Source organism: Perca flavescens, chromosome 14, assembly GCF_004354835.1.
Source record: "Perca flavescens isolate YP-PL-M2 chromosome 14, PFLA_1.0, whole genome shotgun sequence".
Lineage (NCBI taxonomy): Eukaryota > Metazoa > Chordata > Actinopteri > Perciformes > Percidae > Perca > Perca flavescens.
The window spans coordinates 21,168,006-21,176,376 of NC_041344.1; positions in this window are offsets into that span (position 1 = coordinate 21,168,006).

An 8,371-nucleotide genomic window follows, 5' to 3' on the forward strand; every position below is an offset into this window, starting at 1 on the left:
TTCCCTTTGGTTTTTATAGTCTAATTTAATTTGAATCAGTTTTGTAATGAATATGCATGTAGCTGACTCATGTTTAGACACTTAGGCATTTGTAATAATTGTTTATTTCTTCCTTTTTAAACATTAACCCTACTTCTATGTTTTAATGTAAATAGCAGCAGGATAGTGTTTTCGGCGGTGTCTTTGTCAGAGCAGGATATTTGTGTGGCATCTTGATATCCAGCCATTCGGTACAGTGGAGTGAAAGCTGCAACGTTTTAGAGTTTGACTGATTTGAAATTCCCTAAAAAAAAAAAAATATATATATATATATATATATATATATATATATATATATATATATATATATATATATATATATATATAATGTGTGTGTGTATATATATATATATAGTGTTTGCTCTATGAATTGGGAGCAGTTGTTGCACAAACGCTTGAGTTTTATGCAAATTACTTTTTGTGAGTCTTTATACTATATAATAATGTTGGTAATAAGGTATATTTTGAATAAGCTTTCAGTGGAGGCTGCTGAAAATATTAGCATTTTTTTAAATGACTGGCCCACATGTAGTCTAAATTAACACTGTCTATTTGTATACAGATTTTAAATGCAATTATTCTCTTGCCTTCTAAGACTTACTGTCTTACTACCAGTAATTCTAGACATTTCCTAACATCCCATCTAAGTTCTACTACTAAGTTAAGCTGGCGAATGTTCTTATAGTCTTGATTGGAGGCGAGTAGTGTATATTTTCTAACTATGCATCATTTTTAACCTAGAGATTTAGCAGTGGGGCATCTCACATACATTTGGTCATTTATAGAGGTAGATAATCAGGGCTTTTTGTTGTTTTTTTTAGCATGTTGCATTTAGTAGTGTTTCTTAGTGCTTATCAGCGTCTTCATGCCTTTCTAATGGGATGAAGCATTTGTGGTCATTTGTAACATTGTAGTTTTTATAGCCTGAAAATTCGATGTATCCTTTAACACAATATTTCTTAGCCAGACAAGATTACTGACTTTTACATGATTAGTATTCAAAACACATGGAAGCACAAAAGGACATCCTGATTCTAGGTGCTAGAAGTTTTCACTGTAAATCACCTTAAATCCTCACTGGACTGGTCAATGAGGCTTTTTAACTTGTATGCTTAAAAAAAAAAAAAAAAAAATAATAGAAGATCCTTCGTCATTTTGAGGATCTTTTCTCTCCCTTCGACGACCTCTGTGCGTTACCCTTTTTAGCCATTATCTGTAAAGCAACTAGAAATCCGACTGACTGTGTTTGTGGGGCATTCTGAAAATCATGTACTTGATATTTACTGTTAAGATGTCAATATTGTTCCTATCGGTGCTGGTCTCACAACATGTAAATTTGGATGCACTTTTGATAGCAGAACGTTGGTAGGACTTCAGATGTGTGTTCCTCAATCGAAGCAGGAGGCTCGGCCATATTGCGTGACACTGGTGTAATTGTATGGAAATGGCTGTGTGTTCTACCTCTCGTTACCTGTTTAAGTGTTATGGTAACATCACACTGCTGGCCATTTCTGTATAATTACCCCTGCTATCTATCTAATTGGCATTGTTTGAGTCTTGCATTGACAGTAGAGGTTTTTAAACGCTTAGTGTGCATGATGGTGAAAGCGCTTTCTCAGTTTATGTTGTGATATTTTATTTTATATTTTACTCAAACTGATAAGAGAGAATGTTTGTTTGTTTTTTTTGTTTTTTTTCTTTTAGGGGTTTTGAGCATTGAGCTGTATGACCAAATTCTTGAAGTGTGTTTGTTTTCACACACAGCTTTCCCTTCTTTCTTTCCTTTTTATTCTATGCACCAGTGAAATGACAGACTTTTCACACCGTGATTTTTCCACCTCAGCAGTATAACAACAAATGCAAAGCCCACATCAGCTATGATCATTGCATATCCTGGAGTTGGAGAAATTGTAAACGCACCCTAGTGGTGCTGTTAGACTGTTAGAGTTGCTTGCAAACCTAAAACAATAGAGAGCGTACCTCATCAGCCTGAAAAAAAGTCGCGCACGTATTGAAATCCATGTGAGAATGTTTTGTACAGTGTTTGATTCAGGAAGTCCTTTGATCAATTACATTTTATCAGTTAAATTTCATCACAGAACATTATGTAATTTGTCATCAAATGCCATAATTCATTTTTTATTCAAGTACAAATGTGATCTTCCGTTGGGTTTTATGGAGACTGATGTCAGGTGGAACCCCATCGTTTGGAAATTTGAGTGTCATATTGTTTGGAAAGTGGGACGCGTCTAAATGATAGCGTGCTGAAATTCAGAACATTAAAGCGTGATTTATGGTTCTGCGTCGGCTCCATGCAGAGCTTTCGCTGTAGCCTACGTAAGTTGTGTGTGTGTGTAAGAGCGAGGGAGAAGTGAGAGTGTGTGTGTGTGTGTGTGTGTGTGTGTGTGTGTGTGTGTGTGTGTGTGTGTGTGTAGAGCGAGGGAGAAGTGAGAGTTTGACGGTGATTAGCTTCATAGTGAGAGTAACAAAGTGTCTCCCCTGTGCTTTCTGACCACGGTGAAATCTATGGCAGGAGAAGTTAACCCTCTCCTTGATTTCACATTGTTTACGGAGAAGGAGAACCAGGAAATTACTAGGGGGAAATGCAGCACTGCCAAGACACGACGTGCGTCGCCCGCAATGTGTTACATTTTTCGAGAGGTGCACATCAGGCGACGGCGTAGAGTCCGACGTAGGTCCGTGTCTCCACGTACCAACATACGTAAGTATAAATCATGCTTAGGTTGTCTTTTGGGGGAGATGGCTTTGTGCTTGTTGTTACTGCTCCTTTCTTGTTTTACATGACCTATACCAGCACCTTAAAGTAGATCAGAACGGCATTGCTTTTCCTGTAGATAAAACTCAAACATTTGACAATGTTATTTTTGCACTAAACAAGAATGGGCTTTTGTAGCTGTTAGCATTAAGAGCATTTATCAGATGGCAGACTGGCAGGTTTTTTTTTTTTTTTTTTTTTTTTTTAGAAAGGAGCAGTTGACATTGGTGGCTTTTCAAAAATACAAGAGAGCACAGCCAACAGGCTTAAGAGCCTCTGTGTTCGGCACTTGCCATTCAGAAAGCCGCACCTGCCGATCAAGCGGGATTCTACCCAGCTAACCAGCATTCAGCATGTCGTCCTTGTGAAATATCCTAATGCCTTTTTTAAATGTTAACGAAAGAGTGAAACTTGTAGATGCGTAGGTGGATTGCCTTTGTACAGTGATGGGGAGAACGGTGCTTTATGCAAAACAAACTGACAGGTGTTGAAAAGAGCTGATTAGCTTTCGACAATAAGATTTCTGTAGAGGCGTGGATGCCAAAGTGTTGTGAGGATGAAGTGTGCCGGAAGGTTTGACGGTCACAGTCCCTGTTGAAGATGTGCATAGAAAATGAATGCTTAAACTAAGGCCTCTTCATGTGTCAGACACCCACATAGACTATAGCCTACATATCGAGATTCAGAAAATTTTTTTCTTTCTTTTTTTACCTGAATCTGCATGATCATGATGAGCTAAATCAAGAATGGGTATGGAGCAAATTAATAAACACACCAGCCTGGATGGCTGGCTTAGTTAGGCGTTCAAAACCCCCGCAGTGGTAACTCTAATGACATGACTTCATCCCACTTTGGCTGTTTTTTTTTTTTTTTTTTTTTTCGTATCTTTTAGAGTGTCCAAAACTAGGACAAAGCAGGTTGTTGAAATGGTTTGTAAACTAAATGGCATATCATAAGCTAATTTAATTGATTGAATAATATTATTTTCTCGATACCAGGTTGTTGTTTTTTTCCTTCTTTCTTTTGTAAGTATGTTTAAATGTAGGGTTGAAAGAGGTTGAGATCAAATTCCTCCAAGTGTAACGATCTGCCTGTTTACATTTTTTGGCTTTTGAATGATCTTGGAATAAAATAAAGGCCAACTTCCAATGAAGCAACAACCTATACATCAGTTTATTTCAAAACATGACCCACTGTATAGTAATGTCTCACCTCCCTGCCTCTCATCCGTCTCTTGTAGAGAAACTATTACTGACATAAAGAAATCTCTTGTAGAGTAGAACCTATTTTCCTAGCTCCAAATAATAACAATGAATGTACTTAAAGTAGAGCCTGCGTGGTTTGTAATATTGTATAGGCTGTCCATCCAGTACATTTATACTCATGTTTGCTTCTTGTGTACAGCCTTTTCTTTTTCTTTTTTTGTGTTTTTCTCTTATTTATAGGCTTTAATAATTGCAGAAAGTACTCCGTTTTGTTCTTTAATACTCCATTGATATGGATATCGCCCACATCACAGCTGAGATCATTAATCTTTTCACTGATAAACAGGAGGTATACAAGTCTACAATTAGGATGTCTTTCTCTGGATGTTTGCTACTGTAGTTTTAGGAGACAAATGTTTCTCACTGTTGCGAAGAGTAATCGTCTTTCTGTTTCTGGCGTCATGCTTGTGTGAGGTGCTTTAACATACGAGTGTGTATATATGATGGTTGCTTTGGTGTGTGTGATCTCGTTTGCTGTTGGATTTATTTTGGCTTTTGCTTAAGCCCTGCGGTCTGATATTCCTGTCCTGTAAAATCCTCACCACAGTTCAGCCCACTAACTCGTAAGTGCAGTCAGTGCCACTTGAAAGCAAGAAGCTAAGGTTTGTGTTTGAGTGTTGCTTGTGTTCTTACTTTTGTTGCTTGTATTGCTACACTGCTTTTTCCCCCCAGATTTTAACTAGTACACTTTATGATTTACATGGCACTCTACAGGCTTCAGCAAGCATGGTTTTCCTCTTCCTATTCCTAGATAAACCTTTCTGAAGCCTCAATTTGTCCTTGATCATGCTAATGTCCACCCAATTACCTGTAGCCATGTGACACTGGTGCGGTGTCCTCAGTTAAAGTTTGCCTATGTTATTGTTTTTAGCTACAAGTCAGAATTATTGAGTAGAAATTTGAATGGGGTAGTGGACCTGAGGAAAGTACCATTACGCTCATGTCCACTGGATGCAGCTACGTCCCATTTTGGTTGTCATGTCCGGTATTAATCGGTTTCAATGTTTTCCTCTTAATGCCACTAGCAGGACAAAGTTTTCACTCCTCCAGTAACCAATCTCAGCATCTACTTCATGGGTTGGACCAAAAAACATACAAACATTCATTGTTCCCAGACAAGGATTTTGGTGTGACCTCAACTTTTCATCTCGGATCAAAACTTAAATATGTCCAATACTGACATTTATTTATGACCAAATACGTGCAAAACTAATGACTTTCCCGTCAGCCTCAGCTGTACTTTATATTAAGTTCTAATTGTCAATACCGGATATTATGTCCCAGGTATTATATTTGCCAGTAAATATAGCCATGTATAGTGAGAATAGGAACCGATGATCTCTGGCAGAGGCAGTTGAGCCACAATGTGTTGTAACTGCGTCCGGTGGACGTTTGGCGTTCGGCTTGGGGGCTGTAGGACATCTGACCTTGACTGAGTAGAGCCGTTACCGAGCTTCTCCAATCCAATGCCATCCAGCTGATCTACATGTATCCAATCATGTATGACTCATATGGGTATTTTTGTATTTTCAAAGCATTTCTAGTCTTCATAATGACTTGGCTTTTTATTTACCAACTTGGAAAAAAACTACCTCAGAGCAGTGTCAGGTGCTAGGTAATAGTAGCCCTCATTTATAATAATGGTAACAAAATCAAAAATTGTTGTGACCAAACCCATACACAAGCCAATATCGTGTGAGAGCACTGTTCTTTTCTTGAACCTTAATAAATGGAAAACCAAGTAATCATGTATGACTGGTTGCTTACATGTTAGGGGACCAAATTTTTGTAATTGGGAGTCTCATTGTTCCATGCGAGTCCTTTTTTTTTTTTTTTTTTTTTTTCTTCAAAAGATAGCGACAAAAACAACCCAGCACAACCTAGGACTCATTCATGTGGTGAAATTCATGACTGGATCATTTGTTGACAAATGTGCCATCATAAAGTAATTGCTATTCACTTTGACAATGTGTTGCCAGTAAAATATTGGCGATATTGAGGAATGTTTGTAGCGGCATTGAAGGTTTGTTGGTACAGCAATAATGTCGGTGTGTGGGCTGTGGGTCGTGGTAATTAGTTTGTCTTTCCGCAGGTCAAGATGAGGCTCAGTACACATTTTGGACTTTTAGTTAGCAGGACAATACTTTGCAAATGGGTAGATTCATTTGTGTCAATATTTGGAACCAGCCTTTTCAGTTTTTGTTTTAACAGAATGTTGAAATGTTAAGGTTTCATACTGGATAGAGCCACTCCACGTGATCAAATGCTTACATTTCTCTGCCATGTTAACCCAGTACTGCAATAAAATCAGGGTGGATGTCCCTGTCTCCTACTCAGTTCATTTCTGCTTCTCCTATGATTAGCCAGACTCAACCAAATTTTTGTTAAGGGTATAAGATGTAGTTTTTGGCATGCGACAATTTACAAAGGGAATATACACATTTGAACATCTTTACAATGTAGCAGAACATTGTAGACTTCAACGAAAGGTACATATGAGGCTGTGTGGCAATTAACTACAGATAGTTGTAATTTAGTCTAAATAGAAAACATCCAGCGTGTTTGTAGTTGTTTTGTGTGCCTTTTTGTCAGATCTCTCTCTCTTCATCTGCCCCAACATTGGGTTTGTAAGTCCTTTCAACATAATGGTTTTGACAAAATGTGCTGCGCCACATATAAAAATAATTTCCATTTTTAATTATCATGCAATCTTGCGTGTAGATGCTGCATAGAACGATCAGTATTTGTGTTATGCACTTTCAAAGCAGTCTCAAAAAAAGAAATGCCCCTCTTGAGGTTGGGCAGAAAGTAAAATGAAATAACTGACGAGGTATTTTATGCTATCAATAGGAATTATAAGGAATAATATGACTTTGAAGAGCTTTTCTAAAAAGGTTGATATATCTATATATATTCATGAAGTACCTCATAAGCCTGATATATGCTGCATTGACTTTTTTTCTGTAGTGTACTTCATATTGTCCATTTAAGATTTTTAATTTTCCCCTTTTGGGAGGTTTGAATGTCTCTACAGGCTGTGCACAGGCCAAAACCAGTAAATCTGATAGAGATTGGAACAAAGGAGTTTTACACCTTGTGGCCAAACAATGTGTCATTTATGCAATTTCTACGCAAATCTCATCAGACTATTTCTCACTTGTATCCACATCATATTTCTGTGCTCTGTCGTTTTTGTTTTTGCATTTTCTCTGTGTAGCCAAAAAATATCGGGTTAAGTTGACGAAGAGTTGAAACACACACCAAGCGTCCTGCGAGGCTCTGTGGTATAACACGACTGTTGACTCAGGTATTGTCGTGAAAGGGCTGTATCTGCTTACTGTGTCCTTGTCCCCCCTAACCCCCCCTTCTGCACCTTTGTCTTAAAATAGCCTTAGATCTACATGTGAGGTTCCTATTTGGCCTTAAAAGTTGAACAAATTATGCACTACAATTTCACAGACTTGACAGAGCGCTCGATTCCCATTCAGACACATTTCTTGAAGAGTTTGCGTTGCGTCATTGCCGTGTTATCTACCTCCTATGAATGTAGGGGCTGTCCTGGAGTTGTAGTCGACTGCAAAACTTTTGCTTTTCTCGCTCATTATGGAAAACAGACAATCATCTGTAGTTTCTTAAAAAATATAAACTATATTGCCCTATTCATTCATACATAGTACTAATTCCAGGACACTCCATTTTTCATGATATATATATATATATATATATATATATATATATATATATATATATATATATATATATATATATATATATATATATATATATATATATATATATATATATTTTTTTTTTATTTCTTTTTTTTTTTTTTTTTCATTTTATACATTGTGCATTTTTTTTTATACATTGTGCTTTTTTTTCATTGCAAGCCATGTTGGAGAAGCAAAGTGACCAAAGTCTCTTGGCAAAGGCAGCCCTGCACAGCTGTGTGAATTCAAACCTCCCTTCATTTGTGTCATTTTGAGCTCAGTTTTGAGTTTTTTTTCTCCCTTATTTAAACCACGACATGCCAAAACTGAATTTGCTGTCATTCCTGTTCTGGTGAGGGTCTTTATGTTGCTGATTTAATTTGTTCACATCCACTGCTAAGCTCCTCGTTTCTTGTTGTAAAGATGTAAGCTTTGATTTCTATTTCACATCTCGTTATTTTTGTTAACAACAATGCTTACAGAACACAAGATATGCTGTAAACCCTGTTAGGACATAATGTGAATATGTATCACTTAATATAGTTCACTCTTTGGCTTGACTGTAAGTTGCGTTAATAAAA